General features: G+C 40.7%; 2 long non-coding RNA genes across 4 annotated transcripts in view; one reads left to right on the forward strand and one right to left on the reverse strand.

Annotated features, from left to right (window-relative positions):
- Positions 1-25,461, forward strand: part of LOC129737300 (uncharacterized) — a 51,801-nt gene that overhangs the window by 14,068 nt on the left and 12,272 nt on the right. For both annotated transcript variants that reach the window (XR_008735000.1, XR_008734999.1), the window contains exon 3: positions 21,762-21,905. This is a non-coding gene — a long non-coding RNA (uncharacterized LOC129737300). The remainder of the gene's footprint in view (positions 1-21,761; positions 21,906-25,461) is intronic.
- LOC129737299 (uncharacterized) lies at positions 13-20,332 on the reverse strand. Of its 2 annotated transcripts, XR_008734998.1 has the most exons (5): positions 20,001-20,332; positions 19,705-19,914; positions 12,651-12,834; positions 8,343-11,406; positions 13-8,297 (listed from the first exon to the last, which is right to left on the reverse strand). It is a non-coding gene; the product is annotated as an uncharacterized LOC129737299 (long non-coding RNA). The 2 variants fall into 2 exon arrangements; XR_008734997.1 differs by lacking the exon at positions 12,651-12,834 and having other exon boundaries at positions 20,001-20,331.

Consider the following 25,461-nt stretch of genomic DNA (forward strand, 5'->3'; position numbering starts at 1 on the left):
AACTCTCTTGGCTGTTGTTCCACCTGATAGGTAGCAATAATAAAAACCTGATTGACTGTATATGTCAGAGATCATATGTTTGGCTATTTATGGAATTTGGCTGTTTATGAATCCCTGATGGGGAACATTTCACAAACTAGTGAAAATAGTTCTTGTGACCCTTCCACCAAAAACATTGTGATGAACAGATAATCATTTTTAACATTACATGAATCCTGAGACAGAAAAAAATAGCAAAACACTAAGAACAGGAAATAAAATCAGGTACACACACACAAGCACAAAAGCTACAATAATGAAAATGACAAAGCTAAAATGCACAAACCAGCAAAAACAAATTAAAATAAAAATATTGAAATAACAGTGGATTTTGTTCTTCCTGGTTTGGAATACAGCTTGAGACTATCTGAGGCATACAGTATAGCCCTCTAGCTAGCCTTGCTGTGAAAGTCTATACTTGTGCGGATTCCCAGAAACTAGGTGTCAATGTACATAAAGCATAGATAAGGTCATATCATTTTCCTTTGGCCACAGTAGAAAACCCAAAAAAGTAGCTACCATGACCAGTGTTAGTTCCACTCTTGAAGATAATAAATTTTGATATTCTGAATCTTTTTCAACCCACAGAAGGCATGATAGGCTTGTATACAACTAATATTACATTATACAAATACTGAGCACTGATTACCCTAGCACCAGCATCCTTAAAAAGGAAAACATAAAAATGGTTAGGGATTTTGAAGCTTTTTATCAAGATTTAAAAAGTGAAATTTGCCATGAATAGTTCACTGTATTCTATTGGCTTTCATCAGCCAGAATCAAACGTAATTTGCTTTACCTGGTGGTATAGTCTGAAGAGCTGGACACTACCAGCAATATGAGAGTAATATCATGTTCTTCTGGGTAATAGCTACTTTTCAGTCATGTGTGTTCACCATCATCCAAAAAGTCTGTTTTAAAGAAAACTCCAGTAAAATGTTCAAGCAAAAATTTGCTTTTCCATGGATATTCTTTTATTTTTAATTCAGTTCTTACCACCTTAAGTTTTCTTATGACTTTGAGAGTCTTGTTAACATGTGAAATACAATATTCTCTAAAGGCAGATCATAGGGTGATTAATTATACAGCAGAAGCCTATTTCTGTCTCATTCAGGACACGACAATACCTGCATGTTAAAAATGGTATTTTCACGGACAGCATCCAGCCAGAAATATTTGTCTTTTGTTTCTTTCCTTTACTTTCTGCCAAAATCCAGAATTTGTTGCATTGCTTTCCTGTTCATCCTTCCCAAGCAATCAGATGACTGATGAGGAAGTCAGAACAGGCTAATTGCTGTACCTGTCTAAGCCCAAGCAGAGGAAATAATCTTGGTGGGTCTTCATATGCCCAAATCACCATCCTTAGAGCTTAAGTATTGTAAGCTATTATCACTGTATATTAGGTACAACCTAATAAAGGATGCTACTCTTCAGTCATTCCTGATAGCAAAATAAATCTGCCTTTTGCATATGTTAAATGTAAAATTTTTGATAAATAGATATTCAGGTTTGTGGTATTGTTCGAGAGCAGTCCAACTGATGTGAAGATCTGGTTTTACAGGTCCAGTTTATGGTTGTATCATTATAAACAGATAATTTTCAGATTTGTTCAGATGACATTCAACAATCCCTCTGAGTTTACTGACTGTGCTTCACAGCCTCTTGCAGTGTAGGAGTCACAGGCAGCACTAACATAAAAGCCACAGTATCTTTGGCTTAGGTTTTGTAAGCTCAGGCATGCACAAAGCAGTTGTATATTAACAGTTCTATACTTTTTTTCTTTACATTGCAGGAACTGCTCAGTAAGACCAAATTGTGTTGAAAGGAATGGGGAATACCTCTGATCTGACCAAAACAGTAGCTCATTCTGGATTAAAAATGACTTGATCACGTGGTGGTCACCTGCTCGCTGGCAGAGCACAGGAACTTGAAAAAGGCTTGACTTAGAGTAAGCACTACGTAGCAACAGCTAAACTATTAGTGTGTTATCAACATTATTCTCATACTAAATCCAAAACACAGCACTGTAACAGCTACTAAGAAGAAAATTAAGTCTATCCCAGCCAAAATCAGCACACTTCTTTACAGTAGACTCTGTCATAGTACATTTGCAGTTATCAAAATCTTTCAGTCAAACTGATCAACTTGATACCACATCAAAGTTTACAGGTATGACTAAGCTTACCAAAGACTTTTCATTAACTTTAAAAAAGCACATCCCTCAGATTTACTCAATCGGATCTCCACACAGCTTCACTTTTTTTTCCAGTGTTTTAATCACTATCCCACCAGTTATTAAAACTTTGAATTTTTTTTTTTTTTTAGCACTAACCACTGCATTAGACTCTGACTCCTATTTGAAATGAAAAAAAGAACTGCATAGTCCCGTGACGCTCTGTGAGAAGAACATTTATTTTGGGGGATGTTGCTCAGGGCCAGTTTGAACAGAGTGGGGTGTGGGGAGCTGTGCAAGTCTCTTCTCAGCTATCTCAGAGTAATCCAGCAACCTCTTTCTTCAGCAATCCCTTCCTCCTCCTTCCCGTTGCTCCCCTGGAGCAGCTTCCTGCTCCTCCATCCTCTACATCAGCCGCTTGCTGATTCCATCACCCATGCCAGCACATCTCCTCCGAAGAGGCTAGTGGCTGAGCTGAACAGCATGGACCACTTTGTGTCCTCCCTTGCCAGCCATCACCAGGGATGCTGTGATGCCTCCACTGTCTGCAGGGTCTGATGTCCACCACACAGGAATCTGCATCCCTGACCAGCTCTGCCTGATGGGGATTTTGCTCCCTGTGCGACCACTGGTGAGAGGTGAGATCTCGGCATATAGGAAGGCAATAGGTGGGAATGAGAGCTTTTCACAGGAGGGAGCAGAGAGAAGCAACTAGGGGTGGGAGCACGTATCAAAGCAAGTGGAAAGGAAAGGTTCTGTTCATCAGCTAGCTTGTGTCTGCCCCACCAGCACGTATTATTTATGTGTGGTGGACGATCCAGCTGAACTTCTGTGATGATTGTGTTTCAGATGGTCTACATTGGTAAGTTACTGCCCATGTTAACAGAGGATTAGATAGATGCTGAGTAAATGGAAATACTTAGCTCAGGAGAAATATTTTGCCTAACTTTGGACTCTAACATCGCAGAAAAGAACCTCCAACCAGGCCCTTCATTTAGTTACAATTTTTTTTTTCTCCTTTTGACTCATACTAGTAGAGTTAATGTATTATCAACACAAGAGCTGCACTTGAATAAAAACTGAACAAAAAAGTCAGTTGCATTCTGACAGACCAGGAGAAGATATGAATATTTGCTCTGTAACAGATTCAAAATCTCAGGATGAAATTTTAAGCTTCCACGTACTGTGGAAGCAACAGGGTTTTAAATTCTTTCAGAGCTCTTAAGACTGAAGCAAGCTGTTGAATTAGAGCATGACAGTTCTTCCAGGCTAGATTAATCTATTAGTTATTTTTTGTTGTTAGATAAACAAATGAGTTATCTAAAAATGTGGCTCTGTCATTGCCATATGGTTCCTGACCAACAGAAGAGAAAAGATCTCCCAAAGAACCTTGTTAGCAGAAACCACACAGCAGTTCCGTGATGGTTTACAACAGGAAACACAACTCACTCTCTTGAAAAGTAGTAATTTCATACATGGTCCACTGTGTTTATGGATATGAAAAAATGATGACTTGTGCCTAATAAAAATGTTTATGTAGGTATTACATATTCATTAGGAAACCACTGTAGCTCTTCTTGGTGGTGGAATATATTGGTTTGGTTTGTTCATTCAAGATGCTGGCATTCCTCAGATGAAAAGTATTTTATATTATTTCTAACTTCAGGTATAAAGCATCAATCTTACAAATTATTACAGAACACTTAAACCAAGTGCCTATGCACATTTCCTAGAATCATAGGATCATTTAGGTTGGAAAAGATCATCAAGCCCAACTGTAAACCCAACGCTACCAAGTCCACCACCGAACCATGTGCCTAAGCACACTTCTACATGTCTTTTAAATACCTCCACTTAGGATAGAGGGTGAGGTTAATTTCCCTTCCAGTTAACATGGGCAGTGCTGGTTTTGACTCCTTGCCCTCCCTGCCCATACACACTGTAAATTCACATACGACATCTTACTGGCTGCATTCAGATATCTGTGTACTGAAAGATACTGAATTTCTTCCTTTGTATATGCTGGCTATGGGCTGTCAGAACGATCTAGATCTCTATTTCCAAAGTATGTCCCCCATTGTTTATAAGTCAGCATATGTTTCTGGCCCCTTCAATTTAGCTTGCTAAAACCATGTCTGTCTCAGTTGGGCGCTATTCAAGTAAAGCCCCTGAGGTAATTGCTTTACTGGCAAATTGATTAAATTTGTCAAATAAATATTATGTAACAGTAATGACAAGCAAATTATCACTGGAAGAATGGAGTTGATGTAGAAACCTCCCTTAATAAGTCAATATCTATTTTGTCCCCAGCATCTCTGAAAAGGAAATACAGTTGTAACGGAGCAGCTAAGACAGAAGCAAGTAGGGAATTGATAAAGGAGCTTGTGTATGGCAGGTTTCCTGCTTGAAAAGTGTTATTGAAAACATGACAGAGACACTAATTGTACTGAAACATCCATTGCAAAGCAACTGTTTAAATTTTGTTTGCTGATATGGCATGAGAACTTGTTGCAACACACTGACATCTGTGGGTATTTAAACATATTTGATATGCTGAGCTAGCATGGGAACTAGTTTCAATGCCTTCTGACATCTGTGAATATTTAAATGTGCTTATCATGTTTATAAATCTTTGCTTGTGTACTTCACAAACAAAGTAGACGTTGGTTTGGTTGCCAAAGCAAATGTAAGAAGACAGTGAGACAGTTTCAGTGACAGAGACTTGGTATGGTGTAATTCAATGTGTCACAAAAACATCAATATCCATATTAGTTACAATTAATTTCAGATTTTATCTTATACTGAAATTAGAAAACAAGAGTAGGAGATGCAGAAGATGTCTAACCAGGAAACATTTCCTTTAACTTCAGGCATAATGATGGGTTTTAAGGGATAAGGCCTTATTGCTCACTTTATGCCTCATTTCCTAACCTGTCCTGAAATGGGCTGAATGGAACCTTCTCAGCCTTTCAGAGTGGAACAGATAGATGATAAGGGGGGCACTAGGGAGGATCACATTCATCATGTTCAACACCAGCTATGTCTACTACCATTTGATAGAGTTAAGCAGGTCTGAAACTAGTCATAAGGCCTCGTACATTATGCTGAACTTGAGGTTATTTGGCATCATGGGCAAATAGTGTGCATGGGCAAAAAGTGTATGGAGTGGCACTGATTCCACACCACAACACTCCAAACACTTCTGTACTGTTCCAAGCATGACACCTGCGGTGCTGCAGGACACCAGAGTTGGTGGTGCTGAATACAGAAGTCACCATGGGCTAGCAGGGACTCACCATTTGACCTGAGCAGCATGCTCATCTCCCAGAACAGATGTCACAGTATGGTCTGAACCTTGAATCGACTGAGTGACACCTGGGGTGAGGTGGGGGCCTCACAGCCCAGTAATGCTTCAGCAAACCCAGAGAGACCTCCCCCATACATCTGTAGCCAGAGGGAAGTTTACAGATGATACCACCAGATTGCCTTCTGGCTTACATCTTTTTTTATTCATACGATTGTCTCATTTGTCCTTAGTTCCCATCATTTCAGTGAAAGTTTCTTCAGTTATGCTGCAGTATATTAGGATAATGTTTTCCTGCTGCGTAACCAAGTACATAAGTACACGTTTTAATAAGCTCTGAATTCAGGCCTTTTCTGGAACACAGGCTATTGGAAGGCAGTTTCTTGCATTCACTTGTGGGTTTCTTTTACTCACTCTGCAGTAAAATTTATTGTTGAAGTGATATTTTGTTGCTGACAGGAAAATAATATGTAACGCCACTTGTTCTACACCTCCTATTTTGCTTTCAGCATAGAAATTACTGCATTTCAATCACCTGTTCTCACTTGGAAACAAAGTCTGTGATAACAATAATAGTAATTCCAGCACAAAGACCTTTCCTCTTGGACTTCGCCTCTTCAAGCTTTGGTATGAACACACTTCTGGGGAGGTACCACAAGTTCTGTGGATGCTATACAAGGTTAGGTAGCAGAGAAAGTGACAGCTAGGGGATGTCCAACTTAGTTTAGAAGCAAGCCACGCTTTAAGGAGATCGATGATGGTAACTGATAGACCTATCCTTTATTTTTAGAGTTGGGAAACAAAACAGTAATTTTTTTTCTTAGCAAAGAAGTGAAGGAGGAATTCATGCAGAGATATACATAGATATATAGATATATCTAAGACTACTTCTTGAATTTGCTGTAATCTAGATGACTAATATCACACTTAATCACAACTCAAGAAAGTAAAGGTTTCAGGGGCTGTGTTATGCATGCATACACATCAGAGAGAGATAAAATTAGAGAATCACCAGTGCCTCAAAAATTCTATTAGGAATTATATATTGAGGAAAAAAGCTGAAAGCAGTAAAAGTCCTTTTTATGAAAATTACCTTTGCCTAAACTGTCAGAAGAAATCAGGAACAATTTAAATAAAACATTACCTCATGAGGAAACACAGACAGTAATTGATGATCTCATTTCAGTAAAACATCAGGTCCAGATGGGATTAGTATTGAATTCCCCCCCAAATATACAGATATAATTTTACCTTGCTCAAAACATATTCACACTTCTATAAAACAAGTATTTTCTTCCCTGTTCAGAGGCATAGCTACCATATTAATTGCACTGCATGTGCTCTCAGAATATTGCAAGGGGAATATTTCAGTACTTTCCAAATGAAAATAAATCATACTAGAAAAAGCACACATTTAAGTTTTTTCTTTGTATTATACATAATATCATTGATATACATAATATCTTGCAAAAGATCGTCTGATGGTGTGCCTCCAACCATGGAAGAACACTGCCTTTGGCCTGTGAGATGAGGCCACTTAGAATAAATTGAGATGTTTTTACTGTGTCACAGCAAACTTGGTGGAAGAACATCTTGGGTTCCCCGGAAAATAGCAAGGCCAAGCTGTTACATTATCTGTATTTTGTGTCAAAATGGAGCTGTATGTTTCTGAATGGCGATAATCATAGCAAGCGGGCATCACTGATCAAAGGTTCTTTTGATGAGCAGTGACAATCACTTGTGGACAGTCAGTGGCAACATACACAGAACCCTAAATATAAACCACAGCCAATAAAAAAAAAACAAACCACAAAAAACCAAAAATGGTCTAGTTTGACTCCTTACCATTAATTTGAGGATTGTCTGATATCTCTTCTACTTTTAGTGGTATCATTTTTTTTTGCAGAGATCAGGAGTTAATTCCGCTCTCACAGAGTGTCCGCCGGGGTGTCTGTGTTTCAGCTGGAGGCTGATGCTGGGAGACAGCCATCGGGTGTCTGATGCACAAAGGCAACGTCCCGCAGCACAGGGGAGAGGTGGGCTGTCTTGCTGACCCCTGGCACTCACACCCCCTGCCACTCTGCCCACGCTCAGCCATGGCTGGCACCACCTGAAGAGCAGGCAGCAGAGTACAGGGGGGCAGATTGGCATCCCCTGTTTTGCCCAGGAGAGAAAAGCATCAGCGAGCGTGACAAAGTACAGGTTAAGATGACATGTGCTGCGACTAGTGAAAGAGAAGGGTGTAAGAACTTAAGAAAAGGATAGAGCAGAAAAGCACTGCAGTACCTCTCTGAAGTGGTGAGCATTTAGTGTCAGAAAATGGAGCATGTAATCATGGAAAGAAGGCTCAAGTGTGTCTGAGTGTGGTCTCAAGTGTGTTTGTTATGTTTTGCCTGTTTGTAGAATAACTTGATCACCTATGAAAGTGTTGTGAGATGTAAAGGTTCATGGCATTAATAATGCCTTGATTTTAGCCATGGATTTCACATGTGTGGTCTTTTCAGCTAAAGCCAGTTCAGTGCCTGATGCCCAGCTGCAATTTGAGTTAAGACAGACAACAAATATTGCAATGCACCCATTGGCTCACCTCTCACAGTGTCTGTTATGGGTCGCAGGTTCTGCCGCTTGGCTCAGCTACATTGGGCACCAGTTGTTGTAGTCAAAGCCCAACTCAGTCAGCCTCACACGGGGCACCAATTGTTGCCACACAAGCAAGGATATCAGGCTGCAACAAGGCTTTTACCATCAGTCAGATTCTACTGGCCACACTGTTTCTCCTTCCTCCAGAGACCAGACCAGACCAGACCAGACCAGACCAGACCAGACCAGACCAGACCAGACCACGCTGCTCCTCCTCCAGCCAGCACCTTCTCTCACCTACTCCTCAGAGTTATTTAACCACTTTGCGGGACGAGCTACAGCTGCACATCGTCCATGTCAATCAACCCACTGCCTCTGAGGCAAGGCCACAGCTGCATGTTACCAATGCTAACCAACCCACTGCCTTCATTCCTCTACAATGCCCCATGTATTAATCCTTTGATACTAGGAAGAAAACTTTTCCTAATCACTTACTGAAAGCAGTTGGTAGGAGAAGATGTCTTCTTTAATTCCAAGGTGCAACTACAACTTTTCTATTATCCTTGAGGGTGAAGGACCCCAGACAGAGGAGCTGCTCTTTTAAGAGTAAGCAAATAAGAACAGGAGCATGGTATCACAGAAACCTTTGACACAGTGATATCCTGAAGTAGAACAGAACAGGAAGTTTACTGTAAGGGATCTAGAAGTTTTTACACTGGGACCCTATTTGCACTAGCCTTCTATAAGCAGCAGGGAGGGATAGATACTGGCAGAGGTCATTAAATTTTGAGGCATCTCAGAAATGGACTCAGAGCCTCTGAATATATGGGGGGACTGTTAGGCATGTTATTTCGGTGCCTAAAATTAGGCATGGTGAACTGAAACCTAATCAGTTAAAAAACTCTGAGACCTTCATTGACAGCACAGGAGTGGAGATGACTAGCTACCTTCTCGGTACTATGTTTCTGGCAGGAAAATACAGAACAGCAGCTGCTAGAGCGCTGTCCACTGCCTAAATGGTATTGATGGCATGTATTAAGCACTGCCTCAACCCAATAAATGCACTCTGTTGGTGACTCTGCACAGAATAACACTGCTTATCAAGGCAACAATGCTCCTTGGTTGCAAACCATGCACCTGCCTACTCATGGCTAAAGATTTTCACAGCTGATGTGTTCTGGTTACCGTTTTCCCCTGCTCGGGCTTGACTGACTGTTCCTTGGCCTGTAGCATGAGGTGAGAATTAGGAAATGTGAGTGATGGTCCTGGAGAGAGTGCAGTGCCCTCTGTGCTTCATAAAGCACATAAATCAAAGGAAATATGGATTCTTCTATTTTTGGTTGTGGTTCTTTGTTCCTCCTATCTACAGGTTTTCCTCTGCTGCCTCTGCCAGCAATGATTCAAAGACCCATTTGCCTTTAGTAGTAAAAGAACTTCCAGAGTATGGCTTTGATATTCTTGTTCTGTTTTTCCTGTTCAGCAAGAGGTTTAATACTTGCATACTGTATCTGTTTGTTTTGTGTATACCTTTTCCACCTCTATTCATTCCTATTATTATTCCAGCGGTATGATGTGCAAGGTGTTTTCCTTACAACCTGCAGCTCAGTGACCCTGAAAGGTAATGGATTCAGAGCTCTCAACTCTACCTGACCCGTTGTTCACAATGAGCTACTTGTCATATACATCACATCCCTCTGGGGTCTGAACCGTGACACAGAAACATTTTACACAGCACGTGGCAGAAGAGAAGGGTACTGTGGACGCTTTCAATTGCTTCTGCAGTCAATTGGTATTTAATGGACACATTTTGTATTTATTTTAAGTATTTGGTCACAGCTAATACCAAATAACTTAAAAGCGCAGAATATCCAAGAGCACTGAGATAATTTCTGAGAGCCTCATGCCCGTACGTCGCAGTGTTACCTGGCTTTAGCCTGTGCCTTCATGGTATGCAAGTAAAGGGACCATTTGTGCATTCAACTCTATAACTGTGGTCATGCTCATGAATCCAGAGGTGCACCAGGTATATTCTCATAGGTCTAACATGAGGTTTAAGCAGGGGCTTATGCAAACAACACGCTGGATTCAGGGAAAGGCTACAGTATTGCTGCGGCCCAGGGATGCTGAAAGCAATGAGGTTGAGATGAGCACAAAGCCTGAAATTGTCATGCTGATTGGAAACATCTGAAGCCAGTCTTGTCTTCTCCAGAGAACTTAGCTAATCCTTGTCCTAAGCCAATGACTATCCTGTTTAAGCAGCAGACACTCATTTTGGAGTCCCTGAGGCTGACAGTATTGACAGTTGCTGTTGTTGTTGCTTGTTCTTCTGCAATATCCTGAGGCAGTCATTGCACCGGGTTCTGCCTACAGCATCTGAAGTTACAGTTGTGGTTTCTTTCATTACCTTCTCCAAGCTACAGTAGATTTCTGCTAGGAGCTAGGTGTTTGTAAACCAGGAGTGGATTTGCCAAAAATTTAAGCAAGGTATTATACACAACCCAGACTGTACAGGATATGTGGACAAGGTTAACATAACATTTCCTAATATTTAATTTTGTCATTGAAGTTCCATCAAAGAAGAACATAAGAAACAGAAGGTATACCTCAAAGACAAAAACATTACTTGTTTTCCCCACATGGCTTTTTAGCAAGGGAATTGGTAATTTTTTATTTTTACAATATTTTTTTATTTATTTTACAATAAAATTGTAATCTGTCACCTACTGAATGGGTGCTGGATTCAGCCCTTTAGTACAGCATGCCAACACAACTTCATTACCTTTAGTACAGACAAATTGCTGAAACTTGGAGTGGTAAGGCATACTTTAGATTAGAGACTGCTCACACTGGTCTCCCTACACTCTCTTCTCTCCCATATGCCAGCCGCTGCGGGGACTTTCCTGCCTTGGCCCTACAGCATCCCCTTGAGCTTTGTGGCAGCAGGATGTTTCAATAACCCTGTAACTTTGAACAGCAGAAGTTTGGGAAAAAGCCTGGGATAAGGGAGGGATGAACTGGTCTCTGAGGACATCAATAGGTCTCAGTGATCTTCAGATACAGCGTGATCAATGTTGTACCTTGGTGTGAAGGACTGACTTCACAACTTACACTATGAACTGGAACTGCCCCTCTCCATGGCCCTCAGAGGTCCTTCGTCCCTCCTCTGTCAAACTCTTGGCCAAGCATCTCCTTTTCCCCTTTCAATTACCACATTTCAGCTGATGGCCACTGGATGAGGGTGCCCAGCGCAGATGCTGAAGGTGTTCCTGGTGTACCTCCCTCATTTTTGCTGCTTGTGCCTTCCATGGTCCTGTGGAAGAGAGTCAAATACCAATGACTAAGAAACCTAGGAGGTTTCCACCTCTGGGTGTTTTATTGGGGAAGGGAGAACCCACAGAAAGGAGACACATAGGCTTAAAACCTCCCCACTCTGTCTGGGAGTGCAGCACAGTTTTGCTGTTCTCTTGCAATAACTCGTGTTTCCCTAGCAAATGCTGGAACAGGATGAGGAGTATCTATTCTGCATAAAGGTGCATTTACTTTCCCATATCATTTTGATCAGCTCTTCTCCACAGCTGAAGCCATAGTGGACAAGTCTGCCTAGGCAGAGGTTACCCTTGAGACAGCTAAATCCGCACATCTTGGGCACCAGTGGCCAGCTTGCCCTGATAGTGCCCTGCCAGCACGACACGAAACAGTGACATCTCTGCAGCTCCTGACTTTCAGTATCTACAGACATTTATCAACCCTTTTAACACCTGAAATTCTGTGAGTGCCCTGAGAGCTGTTCCTGTTACTACATAGTATAAAACACTAATGGGTTTGTCTTTGAGGGTCTTGGTGGGAGAGCTTTGACTGGGCCCCACAGACAGGCTTTTTTTTTTTCCCTATGATGATAAACTAGAGGAGTCCTCAAAAAATATTCAAGAAGAGAGCTGTACTTAAGTGCTTTCTAATGTTTATGTATTTTTAAGAAAGGGACCAAAAAATTATGTGGCATGGGACTGAGAAGAGAATGTTTTGTTTTCATTAGAGAAGTGAACAAACTAAATGTTAACTTTCTCCTGATTTATTTTTTTTTTTTTTTTGTAGACATAACATTAAACTACAAGAGCTTCTGCACTGTCTCTGTTAATCTGCTGTTATCAGAGATGCAGTTCTTTTGGGGTTCAGTTGTGCTGGGGTGACCGACACAGGGTACCATGCTCCCCTCTCCCCGCCGACCTCAGCCTGCAACATGCCACCTACGGCTGCTGCATGAGGCCACCTGAAGCTGCTTTTGAGACATTTTTACTTTTGGGTCAGAAAGATGTTTATTCGGAAAGCAATCATACTTGTACCAATTTTCAAGCTACGGCAAATCATGGAGGCTCCAGAAATAATGGGAAATACAGGAAAATATGGGGTTTAGAGAACTGCAATTAACAGTGTACACTCAGAACATCTCCTATTCAACAAAGAGCATGGCTTCTTAAGTCAGCCTTCAGTTTTTGTGTGTAGTACAAGGCATCGCCTTAGCAGATGCAGCAGTCTTGTATCCAGCCACTAAGATACCTGTTTCTTGTGGGGCTTGTCTCAAGTGCAGATGTCTCATCCTGTTCTGTCACCACTCTGGAAGGCAGCCGTACTGTATCTATAGTAGATGGATGTCTCTCAGCTACATATGTTTCTGGGGAAAACAGTGGTTCCTTGGGCTGTCACCAGTCAATCTGGCTGTCTCAGGGTCTCTGCTTTTGTTCTGGAACAAGAAACAGCCTAGCCTAACATTGCCTCTGCAGTACAAACAGCAAAGTGAAGTGGGGAATAGGCAAGCAAGACAGCATGAAATCCAAGCGAGTATAAAATATAATCCATTACTATGAAATACTTCAGGACACAAACAACTCAGGATTCAGATTTCAGAAATACCTTTGTGCTAATTATCTGCCATGCAACCTCTCATTTGCCCTTTCCTGATCGTTTTTTTGCACAAGAGAAGAATGAAAAAAGTGATGGGCTCTAGGCTGCTTTTCTGCTGAGTCTTAGCAGAGTTACTGGTGAACCTGACACTATGAGCGTATCCATCAATACTATAACAGACTGTAATGCAGCTCTTTCACAACTAGCTCTAAAGCAGGGAGGACAGCTAAATGGCACCATTTTCTTAATGCAATAACCTTTCAATAATTTAATCAAAGCTACTGAGAAAAAATGCCCTTTGAAAAGTTCATGTAATTGTACAGTCCTGTCTTTAATCTGAACCTTTATCTCAGAGCTCTTAAGAAAAAAGAAAAATCTGGCAATGTATTTCCTCTGGTTATTTCAAAGACTAACAGGCAACAGCAGAAGCTTCCTATTCAAAGCCTAACATTTTCCATTTGTCAGAGGCCAGGAAAAGCCAAATACTTCTGAAGATGTACAGGTTCACTGGGGGTAAAAGAAGAAAAGGGAAAAAGGCAACAACAATCTCTAAAGGGACTGCAGTCGGAAAGTGGTGAGTCTGCTCACAAGATTTATTAGCTGTTGACCTCCTTCCACCATTTAAGTTATAACGTGATGACAGCCTGGCGGCAGTGGAGAGAAGCCACTCTTCCTCCTTGATGCTGACCTAGAGAATTAGGATCATGAACCAGCCACACAGGAGGGCCTTACAAAACCATTTGTGGCGATTGCGTTGCCAGCTGCTCCCCGGCATTATAGTACATCAAGAGCAGGTGCCCATACCTCGAAAGCCCAAACCATTTTACATCCTGCAGCTGTCCCTGGTCTTCAGGGAATAGATGGAAGTAAAATGTTGGAGTGGTTCCCTGGACTGTATGATCTCACCTTAAGTGATTTTTTTTATTTTTTTATTAATTGGGAAATTCAGTATGTTTTCGCTCAGTTTGGAAGTTTTGAAAATACTGGAGATGGAACAGTGCAATGACTGGATCTGGGAAGGAGTGAATCTCTGGGGTTTTACAGAAGTCTGGCAAAAGATGCACCTTATATTAGGGGGGTAGGTGGTGAGGCAGTGGCGTTCCCACCCTGCTTTCCAGGCAGCCAGGAACAGATGACAGGCCCTTGAGCAAACAGCCTACTGTCATGTCCCTTACCCCTAGAACAGAGCATAAACAAATTTACATAGGACTGTGATATCAAAAAAATTAATGAAAACCCTTTTATTGACTTAAGGTTAGATGTAAGCAAGCAACAGAACTTTTGGCTGGTTGATGAAATCCTCACCCTCTCCCCACTGTTTTACTTAAAAAAAAAAAAAAAAAAAGTTCAGAAAAGCTGATGTAAAAATGGAACCCCTTCACCTGAACAATGTTTCACTTTGTGATCACTTCAGTCCTTAAAACATGATATTAAAATACTTGACTTTAAAAATAAAATGCCATTTTGAAATGAAAAAGGTTTAAATTATTCCTTTGGAAAATGTCCAAACAGAAGAAGACCTCTCTCTCATCCTTTTCTTCTTCTTCCACGTGCCAGCTCCCATCCCAGAAAGGGTAAAACTAGACCCTGAAATCACAAAAAATTTATAGTCTCCTGAAACTACCGCTTTAGGTGAATTTATTTTTCACTCCCAAATCCACTGGTGTCCAATCTAGACAGAGGTTTAGGCTAGCAGACTACTTCTTTTCAGTTTCATTTTTTATTTCTTTCTATAGTTTTTTTATTCCCTGTATTGTCACTAAAAAGACACACTGCCACCAAAAAACGTGTACTCTATTTTTCCTTTTTCTTACTTTTGCCTCAGTGCTAAAAAGGAATTCAAGGTTCTGCTTGGTTAAAATATTATGGAAAAAAAACCCCATCCTGCAAAAAATGTTGTTTAAAGATAAACATCCAGATTTTTGCAGGGCAAAATTAATGTAGAAAATATTTATGTATAATTTTTGAAGTCACTGGGTATGATCAAACTTTCCAGCCAAAAGAATTTAAATAGCTTCGAAGAACATAAAGTCTGTCCTGTCTACTGAGATGTGACAACAGCTCGACAACAACTTTACCATTCAATGCAAATAAGATTATCAGATAAGTCAGTCTAGGGAGAAATACTTAGAGGGGTAGGGAGTGAAGTTGCAAGTGGCTATATTTGTTCACCTATTACACATTAAAACTACCTCTACAGTTACAACATTAGTACTGGTTGGTGGTGCTGAGTTATTGTTAAACTGTTATGGCTAAGAAAAGAAAATCCAGAAATTATAAAAATGTATGAACTCAGCCTTGCCACTCTGTTAAAAAAAAAAACAAAAAAACAAACAAAGGTTAGGTCGTATCTTTTATAGATAAATCTCAGTTTTAGCAATTACTCCAGAGAAGCTGAATTGGACTTCTCATTCTCTCAAGAGGAGGAAGAAAGCATCTTCCTGACTACTTAATTTAGACACCACTCTTACTGAACGAGCCTGCTGGACCACATGACCTGCCAGCAGAAGAGGCTTTTCTTCTCCAAGTGGTGTTAGACCACGGCTGAGGGTTTCTGTGTAACTCTGAAGCACAAAGCTGGTGAGGGACCTCGGCTGCTCCCTGGGTTGGCCAAGTCACAGGGGATTCACTTTGATTGCCTGTCTTCTCTTGCCTCCTTCCTCCAGGGGTATGAAACCTGAGGCTCACTTCCCCCCGCATTTTAAAGCATTGCTCCCCCTTCCACCTCCTGATGCTCTTCACCTCCACCCCCCTTGGGCGAGAGGTTCCCAGGGAGCAGCTCTTGTCATCCACAAACACAGGAATCAGAGGGCAGGGACAGGATCTACGAGGCACCTTTCCCAGCCTTGAGAAGAGGAAATCCCTTTCCACTGTCCCCTCTTCCATGCTCTGAGCCCTACAGTGAGGAAATTAACAATAAAATTAAAACACCCTCACGGAGGAATTGCACTGTTGCCAGCTCTTATGGTTTTATTGTGATTTCACAGCTTCAGGGTAGTTCTCACAGTCCCAGTTCCTGGAATCAGGATCTTACTGTAGATCCTTCTTTTCAATTTTAAAGAAAGTTTTTAACTTTTGTGGTTATGGAGAAAAAAACTTTCTTGTGTGAAGTGACTCCAAGGTAGGGAAGCAGAAGGCAAATAAAAAGAAATCCCTAAAGCATGACTATTATTATTTAATCATCATATTGCTGGGAGAGGAAAAGAGCATGACTCATGGTTTTTAAGGGTTTTTAGGGACGGCAACAGTTGAATGGGGTATCTTCAGTGCTTTTTCTGCCTGTTACAGTTACTGTTTAGGTGGCAGAATTAATTAACCACATTTGAGGCTAGCAGGGTCCATTTTGGATGTGAAAGGACTGAGACTTCAGAGAAAAAGAGTCAAGAAATGGGCAAAAAGAAACACCATGCAACTTCTTTTTTCACAATTTTGGTTTCCAAAAGAGCAAATTTAGGTCTGCACCTTCATTAGATGTGCACACACTACACTGGTTCATTAGTGACTATGGGAATGCTGTCTGTCTTGATTATGGAATGTTTCCCTGACAGAAACAACATTTTTACAGGCTTTTGGGTTTTGTCATTTACTACTTAAGTATTTTCTACTCCTAAGATAATTTCCTGCAGAGGAAATGCTATCGTTCTCATTTGAGTAGCATTTTCTAGCAAGTGTTATTGTTTCCTATCAGCAATTCTGTGTTTTGGGACAGAAGCAAATTGTCTGTTTTAAATTCCATCTCTGTTACACTTTCTCCAGCATTGCTTACAAGATAGCAATTTCACAGCCCATAATCTGGAAAGACTATAATAGAATCTACGTAAGAGTTTGTGCTGCATTTATATCAAATTACAGGTGATAGCACTGCTTCTTGTGTTCATTATGATCATCTGGTACCATAAGATCTTGCTTTCACAGGCTCGCATGATTTCAGTGGTGAATCTGATTCTATGGTGGTGAAATGTGGATGCCTATAGCAAATGCCATCTTTCTACCAGATTTTGTGTAGACTCCTTGACTTACCTCTACCCATAAATGTCCTACGTAACACACATATGTCTTGCAGAGGACTACTGTGATGGTGGCACTCCCAGAAGAAGATATTACCGTCTCAAACCTAATCCCTTTGTTTAAAATTAAATATGTAAGAGACATAACCATAAAACAGTTCCAGATAGCCATGCATGGCCTCTTAAGTGCATTCTAGTGCTGTTTGCTGGAGCCAGTGTTGTACCTTTCTGGTACAAATAAAACCAGTCACAGCACTTAAAGAAATTTTTGTCATGTTCGTCTGTGTATGTGGGCTTGCCAGCAGTTCAATGTTGCAAAAAATCACGCTTTTTCTAATGTCACAGTGAAGTATACAGAGGTGAGACTGCAAGGCATTAGAGGTATATTTCTACTGATCCAAACTCCATCCCAAGTTCACAATTGTTGACTTTTCTACCCACCGTCTGGGACCTGCCACCAACATGCTCATCCTGTGTCCTATTCCTCCAGTCTGCCCTGGGGCTTATCTGAATAATTTTCCGGCAAAAGGGGTTGACAATTATTAGCAGGTGGACTCAAATTCTTGTGTAAATCAGTGTAAGTCTAACGAAGTCAATCTGGATTTGTACAAGCAAAGGCTCCAGTGTGGAGGGGCACTGAATGAGGGGCACTGAATGAGGTGCTTGGGGGCCAGTTCTTTACTAAATAGCATAATTCAACCTTATATTTGATATAACTTTCTTTTAGAGTTCTGGCTAACCAAATGTGTCAAGTTTCCAAATGAAAAAGAATATAATTGCAGGCCTCAGTTGTGTAAGTAGAGGAGACATTAAGCAATTTAGGGTCATTACTCATTGTCATAAGGAAAAGGTTTGCAGGAAGATGTAACAGATCACTTCAAATACTTTATACTCTAGTTATATATTTCAACTGAGCTGATGAATTTCTTTTACCTATCCAGACAGCTCAGCCGGCTGACCCACTGTTATAAATGGCAGCACGATAGAAGTCATCTCCTTGGCAGCTGGCCCTGAAAGATATTGTGGTAAATGATATTTTTATGCCTGCTTAATCTCCTCCTCAATTATTTGCTACCTAATTTAGCTCATCACCAACAAACAGAAAACTCAGCTTTTCGCATTTAATGGAGACACTCTTTTCTCCAGGCAGGGATTCCTGCAAGCTGCACGTCTTTACAAAGCGATACCCTTGTGCTGTCCACCCTGAAGTCGTGGCAGAGGACAAAAGCTCAGGAAATTAAATCACATGCCTACAGAAGTTAGCTGGGTCTGGATCCTATCCAGAGCTTTTAGTCAAGCTGGCAGCTCTTTGCCTTGGCCATCACTGCTGAGGCTTCCACACCAAGCTTATAATTAACTGTCAAAAACTAACCAGAATTAAAATATAATTCAAAGCAAACAGTTACCTTAAACATATGCTCAGAGTTTTCTTATAGTTTGGAAATTGTGACTCAGACAAGGCTTTTCGAGCCTGTTGCTGAAGAGGAGAAAATTCATCTCTCTCCAGTTGTACAGGTAAAATTAAGTAACCAAAGGCACAGCTCCTGAAGCATCCCTTGAGGCGGGTGTCTGAGGCCATTCCTTCACATGCCCACCCCTAAACAGCCCCTAACACCTGCTGGCTGAGCAGGGTGGGGGGCTGTTATATGACAAACATTATCAAATAGCAACGTTTCTCTGGTTTTGGCACGTGCCCGCTGAACTCTCCTTGGCCTTAAAAGGAGAGCAAACATGTGTTCTCCTGGGAGATTCTTGGTGAAAATGTCCATCATATTGTGTTCTCCAGAGAGACTCGTTATTTACTGGAGGCAAGCACATTTTTTCCTCAGGTATTACAGTCTGTGAAGATGTTATAATGCTTATCCTTTTTGTAAGATGTCACATAAGATTTAGACATTTTAAAATTTACATTCTAAAAATGTACTGTAAGCATGCGTATATTCTTCTTGTTGGGTAAAGTGGCAGTGTGGATAACTAGATGTACTAAACCCAAGATATCGCCACAATATAATTTAAGGAGATATGCATGGAGTTTATCTTGAACACGGCTAAGATCCTAAGAGATAAAATATGGACTCCTACTCTATATCCACCAAGTTCTGAAAACAATGGATGTTCATATCTTTTTTAACTTTGAAAAAAATTCTGAATAGGCAAAAAATATGTACTTCTCCCCATTTGCCATCATTTTATGCCTTTCTCACTGCTTTTCTCTGTCTCTACCCATGCATTTTCTTCGGGTGTTTAACGGTTCCCTCAGGGCAGGACCAATTATTTATGACATACTTCTCCATGTAAGATTTATTTGGAAAAACTGTTCCTATGGAAACTGCTGTTTTCAAACAGGCTTGTATTAACTTCAAACAATAGGATTGCGTATACAATAGAGAATACATCTTCTAATAGCAGGAATATTCTAATGACTTTGACAACCAAATAAAGTGCTCGGAGGAACAAAATGAGGTATATTCTGTGATATGATCAAGTGGATACTCAGCTGTCAGCTGGTAAGTACAGGGAATTAGAATAATTCAGTTCATTTCACCAAAGTCCAGTTTGAGGGTCTCTTAAAATTTCAAAGCAACATTTTTTAAAATATCAGTCAGCAACCTGCACTGGAATGCTATTAAAGTGCCTTATCCTCAAATGAAACACTGAAGGTTTTTATTTCAGAAATGTCAAAATTAATGTGGATTACATACCTATGGTGTAAGGCTTTGGCACTAGAAGTAGATCGAGAGGTCAAGATTCTACAGACACTTCTGTGACTTCAGGATCAAGCTCTTATAATTACATTTTGTCTTTGTGGTGTTTTGCCATTTGTTTTCTCCTCACTCTATCCTCTGCTTATCTTCTGGTCTTTGTAGTCCTCCAGACAAAATGAAGTACAGCACAGCTGCAGCATAGCCCACCTGAGCAGGATTTTAATGAAAAAAAATCTTTTTTTCCCCCCCCGAACAAACAATTTGTCTTTTAAAAAAGTGATTTCACAACCTACCTCATTAATTGCCTTGGTGGTATTATAAGATTCCTAGAGTTGTAATATGTTGTAATAACCTAGTAGGACCAGGGAGGGCAGGTGGAAGAGGGTCTCAGAGCAGCATCGCAGTCCTCCAGGTTGGACCCTTTTTGGTCCAGTGAAGAAGTCAATGCCGTCAGTGTAAAGGTCTTTGCTACCTGCCTTTGCATGCCCGGGCTCGCTGTGCTTGTTTATCTTCTGAGTCATCTTAAGAGAGATTCAGAAAAAATAACTTCCATCAGCTTTCCTGCTGGATATGCATTCTGTACACTCAAGTGCCCTTCACTTATTTAAATGATTAGCCAAGAGCACTTCAGTTTTTTAAAAGGAACTAATTTAGCCGGGGACTGAAAAAAACTCCAAGGCCACAATGCATGAAAGGAAATAAACTGTGAATTCCAAGCTGGAGAGTCTGAACAGCCTAAGATAAGCTGACTGCAGGACTATCAGGAAAAAAATCCCTCACTTTGCTGCGCTGCTGCTCCTGAGCGCACTGTCACATGTACATGGAAGGAGAAAAGTGCATAAATGCATTTGTCCATTGAACGTCCAAAAACATGCAACATTGCCAAAACAAGATTGAAAAAAAAAAAAAAGTGAACTACACCCAAAACCCTTGACTGCTCAGGTTTTTTAGCTGATCTCATGAGACTGGCTGGAATTGCTTGGATTTTGGGGCCATTATAAAGAATTACTTTCCACCCTCTCTTCTGTAATGAAAGCTACATACTGCTATGGTCCTGTCAAAGAACTTTTGGTGATGAAAACTCTGACACGACCGGTGACTCAAGCCATCCAATAGACTGTCAGGTAGGTTTGATAGGTAGTCTTGGTTTTTAAGTAGACCTAGAAAAAAACCAGCCCAAATGGCCCTACAGCCTTTGCCAGAATTGCTTAAGTTCAGGCAAATAATGTACTAAAACTGGCCTCCCTTTCAGAGCAGAGGACATTTTCCCTTGATGAGCAAGACAAAAATAATTTTAAAATATGTTATCATAGGAGATCTCATATATAATGCAATAGGTAAACAATAAAAATATTTTTTTTAAGTAGCTGAAGTAAATTCTGTGCTGATGGGACAACAGAGAAGGTCCTTCCCCGGTAAGAACCATTGGAAACTGTCCACTCTGCAGCAAATGGGGAAAGTCTCAGCCCAGTTGCCCATGATGTCTTTTTTGTTTTCACCTGTGGGTTTTTAAAACAGGATGATTTGGCCTATGGTGGAAGGTGCATTTGCCTAGACTTGCCCTTTCTGGTCCCTGAACTGACTTTATCTCTCCTGCTTGTGGATTGGATTTTGCCACTTTCTTTGTGCAGAATGCCATGATGTTTCACTGGGTTGCTAGAGGCAGCATGCCTTCTGTCCTGCAGACTCCTTCCCTGGGGTTTAACAATCCATTTCTGGGAATAACTTACTTGCCCACTTGGGTGTGAGAATGAAATACACATTGATTTCTTTTTCACCCTCTCATCCCAGGCAAACAAGAGGCTAAAAGACTTGAATGAAGGAAACACAGGAATTTCTATCCCCATATCTGGATAATGTTTACCTTTTAACTTCTTATAAACTGCAGATGTCTCTCCCAACTAAAAAACCAACAGAAACCACTTTATTTAGTTTCCTGGAAGAAGAACCAACGTGACCTGCAGGCCCATAACTGAATGAATTTCTCCAATTTATATTTCCAGTGTTGTCAGCTCCTTTGATTTTGATTGTTATTTTCTAATCTCTAATTCCAGAACCTGGTCCACTATGTCCCTGTAAAAATCTTCACTATCAGCCCATTGTGGTAACACTGGAAGGCATGACAGCTCAGCACACAGAAGGCAGATGGATTAATTTTCATAATTAATGATATACATTCTCATACTAATGGTTGTTGGGTGAGTAATAATTTTTAATGTTGAACGTGGCAAGAACTTCCCGAGTCAGATTTTAAGTTGCATGAAAACTGGAAGATAAAGCATATTGAAATATGGGTATATTGCTTTTAAACAAAATGAAAAAGAAGGTGTTTCTGCTTATGTTTCAGGTGTGCTTGTTAGACGTAGAAATGCAGTGTTACCAAAACCAGGGCTCTGTGGTTTGCTGAAGACAAGGGAATTTTCAGAAAGGCCAATGACCCTGCTCTTTTTGTGTTGTTTGATGTGATATTCATCATTTTTTTCCAAATCACTTCAGGGCATTTCTGAGAAACTCTTGACCTACTTTGAGTGATTTATATTCTTATTAAAAAAAAAATCTAAAAGAAAAGGGGAGTTTTGAGAGTCTAAACATCCCTTTTAATCCCTAAATGCAGCGTTAGGTATCGTAGGTTGCTGAACCTCACACTACTTCCACTTAAATACACAAATAGCTTGTTTTTCATCAGCACTTCCTCCAGCAACTGCACTTTTGCCTTTGAACATTTATCCAACCACCCAAATGCTGCACAAATTGTCACCAGCAAGATTTATCTCATATCCATGATTCACAAAGAAGCATTTTCGAGCTTTTTCCATTTGGGAGCTTGATCCTTGCAGCCTGCTCTAAGTGTTTGAACTTTCCATGCAGCTCCACCTTTTTGGGATTCTGGCAGCAAATCCCCCAACCCTGGGGTCCCCCAGCCCCCGCAGAACAACCGTCCCGCACAGCAAAGGAGAGCAGTGAGCCAGGGCATCCGAGCCTCCCAGCCAGGGACACCCCCCTGCCCAGTCTGCGGTTGGGAGCTGAATGTGGAAACTGCATCACTCAGAAAGCTTCCCTTGCGCTTAAGATGTGGAATGGGGAAATTTCACCTCTCCTGTTTCTCCCCTTGGTTAATATATTTCTATATTCACTGGAGAACGGATCTGCATCTAAGTATCCCAGATTAATACAAAAGCCATCGTATTTTTGAAACACTCTGAATCTCTATCTACCCAATGAACTTTTAAAATGAGGAAAGAAGGACAACAGCCACTCTTTGTTCCTCTGTTTCTGGGGAAAAAAAAAAAAGAAAAAAAAAAAAAAAGAAAAAAAGATTGACTCAAATTAGACACTTCAGTCCAGGAAGGGGTTCACGGCTGCGAAAAAGGTGCCTTTCTATTCAGTCCAAAATTAGAAACACTGTACATTTTGGAGGAAAAATCCCTGAGTCTCTGTTCTTCTCCAGTTTCCTATGGGCTAGTATTACCTGATTCTGCAGCCAGCTTGCTGGCTTCTGTGTACCCGCTTTTACAAGTCCACACCACTCTCCAAGCAGCAGATGGGGTGCCAAATCTGGGGTTACAGATTCCCCTGGGATGCCAAGGGCCAAAATTTTGGACATCGCAGTGTGCCAGTGTTCAATAGTGCAGTGTCTAATCCTCCCTTGTGAAACCTGCATTTCTGTAGTTACCAGACTGAACCAAAAGGAGTTGCTACAGTTTCTTGTATGATAAACGTTTTAGTGAAACAGGAGCTGATCCAATGCATGATTAAAAATTTGAAACCTTAAAAGAAAACAGACTTTCCTTTCTCTCCTAGTAGAGGAGAACTAGCAGAAAAGGGAATAACATCATATTTCAAAACCTAAGTATCTGATGAAAGAAAAAACCCAAAGTTTTTTTAATTGGGGGGGGGAGGGAAAATTACTCAGAGAATGGAATAAGTACTTTTGTTTTTAGAAAACTCTTTGTTTCCTTGAGATGACACACCAGCTTCTTTCCAAGTACATACCAGATATTAAAAGTTAAAGAAAATTTCATACATTTGAATATTAAAGTATTTTAATCTTCAGATATTATAGGATAACACAAATCTCTGGTCCCCTGCCTGTTCTCCTAAAGAGCTTGTATCCTTCCATCCCAGCGCTTCAGTCATAGCAGCCATCCCACCTTGTCTCTGTGAATGAAATTGGAGAATGAAATTAGTCATTCTGTGCAGAATTCAAGTGGTTCCTTTTCTCTGACTTCTGTGTTGAGTTTATACGCTTGATGATATTTCTACTTACAGTATTATTAACTGTTTTTAAAACACACAATGTAATGTGCTATTCATTTGTTGGTTTCAGCTAATCAGGTATAAATCAGCTATAAGAAGCAACAACAATAAGTGACAAAAGGCAAAAAAAAAAAAAAGTGACAATCACTGGGTTTCATTAAATGCCTAGATCAGTACTGAAAACCAAACTAAAGAGCTTTATTTTCAGCAGGATACGTGCTTTAGAGATTTGTCTGCTATAAGAAGACAGCAATACCTCATCATGCCTTTCTGCTGTCATAAACATCTTTCTTGCTATTGCATGTGAAAACCTTGGGTCCACATAGCAAAGGCATTTGTGAGGAAGAACCGACTCCTGTGGCTGCTTGCAGCCTCTGCCTAAAAAAGCAGCGAGGTTATATTCCAGTTCCCTCTGAAACTTAAGGGCAAGAGGAAACTGAGTGCTCATTTCTGCACAATTAGATTTTGTGCACCTTTTGATCCAGTCATTTCCAGTTATTTGTCTCGAGTTTTCAAGTATTTAAGTTTTCCCTTGAGAAATGGTAAGGCAGAATTTCACTTGCTGCTAGTCCGGGGATGGGCGCTATCTGTTGCACAGTACGGAGCCTTCTCCCAGCAACATGTGCTGATGCTAACCAGCACGAATTTGCAATACATGTGCTTGGCACCCGCCTTGGCTGCCAATCAGATTTTCAAGCCAGTCAAACTCTTTATTATGATCTCTGTGGAGAATTATTTCTCTTTCTGTCTTCCTATCCATGTTTCCTATTCATCACTAAAAACACGGTCTGATGGAGTCCAGCTTGAATCCTGCTGAGAGATGAGAGGAAAATTTTTGGGGAGGGGAAAAAAACCCCACACAAAACCAACAGGATTTTTATGGAACAAATTTCTCCAGCAGATCTGGTTGAGCCTGAATCTTCCCAGTTCTAGTGCGTGCAACAAAACTCTTCTACTGAAATAAGTACGTGCCAGCTAATAGCCAAATGGAACGCAAAGGAATCTGCCAGCAGCTTATTTTACTTGAACAAACCGGATTAAAAGAACAAGAAAAGAAAGATCTTCGTCCTAGCAATACATTTGATATAGCTTTAATATTACGAAATGTTTTGATGCTCTTATGATAAATGCTATGAAAAACACCCATGTCCAGTTGCAGTATTAAAATTGAACTAATTCAGAGGCCAACATAATGAGCTTATTTTCATCTTTGTTGGAAAGACAACATGAATACACCTAGTTCCCTGTGAATCCCAGACACTGGTAGCTAAAAGGGGGTCCCAGCCTGCAGGGGCTGGATGATTGGGAGGGAATAGCAGAGAGCACGAGCGCAACTGCACGAAATGCAGAGGGCATTCCATAAAGAGGGGTGAGGCAACTACATGGAAGAGGATTATCCTGGAAAAGAACGGAGAAGGGCGTCAAGCAGGTGGAGGTGTCCTTTTGTTGGAGGTATTTTAGGTGGGTTTTCTTCCAAATTCTGAGAAAATTAACTTG

This window comes from Falco cherrug, chromosome 13 (genome assembly GCF_023634085.1).
Source record: "Falco cherrug isolate bFalChe1 chromosome 13, bFalChe1.pri, whole genome shotgun sequence".
Classification (NCBI taxonomy): domain Eukaryota; kingdom Metazoa; phylum Chordata; class Aves; order Falconiformes; family Falconidae; genus Falco; species Falco cherrug.